General features: G+C 39.4%; 1 protein-coding gene across 1 annotated transcript in view; it reads left to right on the top strand.

Moving 5' to 3' along the window:
• The first annotated feature begins 1963 nt into the window (after window positions 1-1963).
• LOC120573916 (prostaglandin E2 receptor EP1 subtype-like) overlaps window positions 1964-6183 on the top strand; it is a 10375-nt gene continuing 6155 nt past the window's right edge. The window contains exon 1 of the mRNA XM_039823830.1: window positions 1964-2205. The gene's annotated coding sequence lies outside the window, so the exon portion shown is untranslated. The remainder of the gene's footprint in view (window positions 2206-6183) is intronic.

Raw genomic sequence — 6183 nt, 5'->3', positions numbered from 1 at the left:
CCTGTACCGAAATAAACATCAAAATCGTGACCTGTACACGTTCAAAATTCGTGACTTGTACACGAAATAAACGTCAAAATCGTGACCTGTACACGTTCAAAATTCATGACTTGTACATGAAATAAACATCAAAATCGTGACCTGTACACGTTCAAAATCCGTGACTTGTACACGTTCAAAATCCGTGACTTGTACACGAAATAAACATCAAAATCGTGACCTGTACCGAAATAAACATCAAAATCGTGACCTGTACACGTTCAAAATCCGTGACTTGTACACGAAATAAACATCAAAATCGTGACCTGTACACGTTCAAAATTCATGACTTGTACACGAAATAAACATCAAAATCGTGACCTGTACCGAAATAAACATCAAAATCGTGACCTGTACACGTTCAAAATCCGTGACTTGTACACGAAATAAACATCAAAATCGTGACCTGTACACGTTCAAAATTCATGACTTGTACATGAAATAAACATCAAAATCGTGACCTGTAAACGAATCAATAAATCTAAATAACGTGACTATTTCTCGACCTAGAGTGAGACCGGGTTGAAACTTTAGCACAACTGAGGCTTCGAAGTTCGTGTGTGTCTGTGTCGCTCACCACCGAAACGGTACTCAGAATGGCTAACCCCCATAGACTGTCGTGCTAAAATATTAATCTTATTTGTTTGGCCTTTTCTTGCTTAGATTTTGTAAAACAGTATTGAGAAATAGACACAGTAAAATCCATTGACCTATAGTTACTGTAACCAGAAAAGTCTGAAGTTATATGCGAGGTGTCTGCCAGCCAGTTTATGTTATGTTAGCAAGCTAACTTTAGCACAACTGCCCACAAATTACTGCTTGCTGGCGAAGTGCTAATTTGGAACCAAAATATCTATATACCTCTTCAGAAGAGGTCATTATCTTCACTCGAAAAAGTCCCCGGACGCCACAATCTTCTGAACATAGTTTATATGGGGAAATATCTGGAAATGAGATGAAGACTAGAACAAATGCTGAATACAATGAGTTCAGACTAATGCAGCTTTGTTCACATAACAAACAAACTTTCATGAAAAGGAGAACAGTTGACATGCACCAAATGTATATGCCATGTATATATCTCCTAGAAAGGCAGATAACCATGTTTGCACACTCCTAAGAGCCCCCCACACTCTCTCCTCCTCAATAGCTACAGACACAGAAATGGCACATACTAAGGAAAGCTCATTGTGGGACTGGCTCTAGTGGCTGTAATTCTGCACCAAGGCTGAATTTGGGGAAAGAGACTTCAGATACAGTATTAGGGGACCACTAAGGTCTATATAAAAGAGACTTCAGATACAGTATTAGGGGACCACTAAGGTCTATATAAGAGACTTCAGATACAGTATTAGGGGACCACTAAGGTCTATATAAGAGACTTCAGATACAGTATTAGGAGACCACTAAGGTCTATATAAGAGACTTCAGATACAGTATTAGGAGACCACTAAGGTCTATATAAAAGAGACTTCAGATACAGTATTAGGGGACCACTAAGGTCTATATAAGAGACTTCAGATACAGTATTAGGGGACCACTGAGGCCTACATAAAGGCATTCCAAAAAGCAGCATGTCATAGGACCTTTAAAAGAAAATTTAAAAATACTGCTTATAAAAAAGATACTTGAAAGGAGATTTTCCCTGCAGCCTGAAGCAGGTCTTTGATTCTACAGGTTGTTTTTGTTATACGCTTAATATTTAATCCCCAATATCTCATAATTGTGTGGTGTGGTGTGGCAACAAAGGGTGAGTCAGCTGGATTTTAAATATTCATGCATGCCTCTGCTGTGGGGTTTCTCTGAGTGGCCCATTCATTCTGTGTCTGCTGGGAGGACATTTAAACCGACTGAGACCCCCAGAGGCGATGTGAGCCGGTGCAGCTCGGCCGTATAAAAGCAGCCAGCTGCAGTGTGCAGAGGACATGCTTGTGCAATGTTACAGGGAGGCTGCTTGTTCAGAGAGGAGGAGAGGAGTGTTACTGTAGTCTCTGTTGCAGAATGAGGAAACCACCTCAGGTGAAGAAGGAGTCCTTTTACTTTGGAGCGACACAAGAAGACGTCAAGAACAACCTGGATTAAAATGTTTTGGAAGTGGCTTCAGTTATGAGTAATTGTCAAGATCTGAGAGACCCTGATCCTCTCCATGGAGTTATTGTTTCAAAGGTAGGTTAGATATCGTCCTCGTGCCTCGAGGCTATCATTCAAAGTTCATTTTGTTTTAGTATGTCAAAATGTTTGAAGAAATACTCACGTTCCACGTTTAACCTTTGTGTTGTCTTGTCTGTTTTGCCTGTTTTATAAAGCATTAAGTATACATATTCTAGGCCAACTTCATTCCAATTTATCACCGCTAGTTTTACACTTATGTTTGTAATTCATGGTCAATAAACCTCATTTATATTAAATTATGCCTAATTTTGAGTTAAAGAAAACCCCAGAAATTATGAATTACTTTAGCTAATAATTAAGATCAAAGGAACATAGTTGATGCATAATTACAGCAGTTTCGTGTATGGAACAATCCATGTTATTTTTAAGCAATTTGGTTGAAAGAAACCCATATTTTTGATACAGAAACTTTGAAAAGACGTCAAATTAGACCCGAAGACAACACAAGGGTTAATATTTACATTTTTGGATCAATTTAAATACTTTAAAGCAGCCAAAAAAACATTTAAAAGAAGAGAAATTAAACTCATATCAGTTACAAAATTGTAGTTCTTGGAAGGGAAATGTTTAAACTTTAAACTGTCTTTACAGGGAATGTGTCTGTCATCTTATGTGCTCATATATATTTTTTTTTTAGATTAGATAAGATTAGATTCAACTTTATTGTCATTGTGCAGAGTACAAGTACAAAGACAATGAAATGCAGTTATAAGAGCAGAGTAAATATGGCTATGTAATATGAACAATGTATGAACAATGTGTACAGATATGTGCAATTTAGTAGCAGTGACATTATACTAGTAGTAAGAATAATGTAGATATAGATATATGCAGTGTGTTAGCTGAATATATAATAAGAAAAACTGAATAAATATGGATATTTTGTATGAACCATATAGACAGATATGTACAGTATGTACAGCTGTGTGCAGTGTGGTAACATTACAACATTATAAGAGTAGGCAAGGCAGGCACATAGCATAACATTTAAGCAAACTGATGTTCTGAATAAAAAAAATATTTTTTAATTATAAATTATTAAGTTTTAGATAGATAAAAGATAAAGAAAGAGAGAGAGATAAGGATAGAGTTTTAAAAAAATAAATAAATAAAGGGCAAGCAAAATCATGTTTGGGCAAAGACGAAATAAACGAAATCAATACATACAAAGAATTGATTAAACATTAAACCCAATGTCGTATATAATCACACAGTCAGCTAGATATATATGTTGAGCAATATGCTTCACCATTCATAATGCATATGCACAACCGTTTGTCTCTTTGTAGTCCCTTTTTTTGGTCTCTTTGTATGATTTGTTTGTGTTTTCTTTGCATGTATGACCTTCGTTTCTTTTACATTTATTGTTTATATAACTATATTCACTTATGTTAATGTATGCACCTCACACCAAAAGGCACATTCCTTGTAAGTGTTCGTTACGTGGCTATAAATCCTTTTCTGATTCGGACGAAATAAATGAAATCAATACATACAAAGAATTGATTAAACATTAAACCCAGTGTCGTAATAGAATCACTTTGAAAGTAAACAGTCAGCTACATACATATATATTGAGCCGCCTTTCATAATGCATATGCACAACCGTTTAGATACCTATGTTCACATATGTTAATGTATGCACCTCACACCAGAAGGCACATTCCTTGTAAGTGTTCGTTAAGTGGCTATAAATCCTTTCGGACTCTTCGCTGCTGACAGCGTTTCGCGGCAGTGTCGCGGCAGCACTTTTAAAGGAATGCATTCAGGGTTTCTCTGAGCCGACAAAAAACTGTCAGAACTTGTTCAGACTGCCCGTGTTGCCTCGTATGAAGAGAAAAATAAGAGAGGGCTGAAAACGAATGTGTTGAGCTCTTAAGTTGAGTCCCTTTGCCCTGAGGAGCTGATGAAATACCATTCTGAAGTAATCCCCCAGTGCGATGTTGATGTCATATTTTAAAACCTGTAAGAGACTGTATGGAAATTATTAGGGTGTGGCTAGTCTCACATTTGCCAGACCTTCCTCCACAGCGCTGCATAGGAAGGTCTGTCTAGTCAACACAGCATTCCTAGATGGGAGAAAAACGTGCTCTGGTTTATTGGCATTTCTTTAAACCAATCAGAATCATCGTGGGCGGGGCTAAGCTCCGGACGGAGCCACGGTGCCTCTGCTAAATAGTCTCAGGAAGGAACTGGTTTTGGTGGAACATGTGGACGTTCAGAAGTAGTTTTAGTCGCGCAACAGAAAACTCTGATTGGACAGATAGTCTAGCTAGCTGTTAGACAGACAGACAGACAGACAGTCTAGCTAGCTGTCTGGATTTACCCTGCAGAGATCTGAGGAGCAGTTAACCATAGTCCTCACAAATCCACCGGAGGTTAGAGCCCCAACACAGAGACAGAGGAAGGGGACGCACATCCAGCCGAAAAGAGGGACATCCGGTGGAATTTCCGGCGCCAGTGGAGCAATGGGGGTACGTGTACCCCTAGGGGTACTCTGGAGGACTGCAGGGGATACGTGTACCCCTAGGGGTACTTTGGAGGACTGTAGGGGGTATGTGTCCCCCTAGGGGTACTTTGGAGGACTGTAGGGGATACGTGTCCCCCTAGGGGTCCTCTGGAGGACTGCAGGGGGTACGTGTCCCCTAGGGGTACTTTGGAGGACTGCAGGGGGTACGTGTCCCCCTAGGGGTACTTTGGAGGACTGCAGGGGGTACGTGTCCCCCTAGGGGTCCTCTGGAGGACTGCAGGGGGTACGTGTCCCCCTAGGGGTCCTCTGGAGGACTGCAGGGGGTACGTGAGATATGTAACAGGGCTGTTGTCCAGAACATTGTTCCTCTTTATGTAGAATTTATTTTTTTCTACCAAAAATGTGACATTTATGTGTCTCCTTCTTTGGACCTGATCTCTCCTTCCTTCTACTGTCCTTCTACTTTTTACAAGTTTCTCTCTTTTTTCTTCTTATCTCACTGTTTTTGAAGTTTTTCATACTATTTTGACCTGTTCTTGCCTTTCTTCCTCCCTTCTTTCTACCGTCTTTTTCCAAGTTTTTGTCATTTTTACAGGTTTTGTCTCTTTTTCTCACCAGCATTTACAGGTTTTTCCAGTTCCAAGGCTGTTGTTTAGTAAATCTATCTCTAACAGCTCTGTACTGTTCCTCTTTATAGAGACTTATTTTTCTACCAAAAATGATCAGCACTGGTCAGGGGGTACTCGGCTTAAAGAAACAATTCAAAAAGGGGTACATTATTGAAAAAAGTTTGACAACCACTGGACTAGGGTGTCACTCAGTGGCATAAGGAAGTTATGAGGGGCCCTTTTATGTTTTAAAAGCATGACTGCTCACTCGGCTTGCAGATATGCTCAGATGAGAAGTCTTGGCAGATTTTGTGTGTGCAGTTTAGCGGTCTTTACAGTTAAATTAAGCTGAGAAAAGGGGACTGTAAGCTGGGTATAAAGCACTGTGACCTGATAAGGCTGTACAGTATATGACAAAATACTAAAGAAAATGAGAAAGTTTATGTAGAATAAGCATACAATTTTGTCATGGCACTTATTTTGGGGGTCAGCAGAAGCTCAGTCTGTAAGACCTTGGTTTGGGATCCGGAGGCTTATGATGTTTTATTATAAATGAAACTAGCCAACAATATAACAGCCAGCTGAAATGATTAGACCAGATTTTTCTTTACTTTTAATACTTTAAGTACATTTTCCTGATGATACTTACAGACTTTACTTAAGTTTCATTTTCAATGAAGGACTTTTACTTAAAAAAAACACCCACACATTGTTGAAGGGCCCCCACTGGAGGGTGACACCGTGTCGACTTTGATTCCCGTAGCATGTTTGGTTAATCATGGCCAAATCACTGAGGTTACCTCGGAAATGTAGGCTCCACTATACATGCATTACCTACAGGCCTAGGTAACATGCATTACCTGCAGGCCCAGGTAACATGCATTACCTGCAGGT

Source organism: Perca fluviatilis, chromosome 15 (assembly GCF_010015445.1).
Source record: "Perca fluviatilis chromosome 15, GENO_Pfluv_1.0, whole genome shotgun sequence".
Lineage (NCBI taxonomy): Eukaryota > Metazoa > Chordata > Actinopteri > Perciformes > Percidae > Perca > Perca fluviatilis.
The sequence above is the reverse complement of the archived record's forward strand: the minus strand, read 5'-3'. Positions and strand labels throughout refer to the sequence as shown.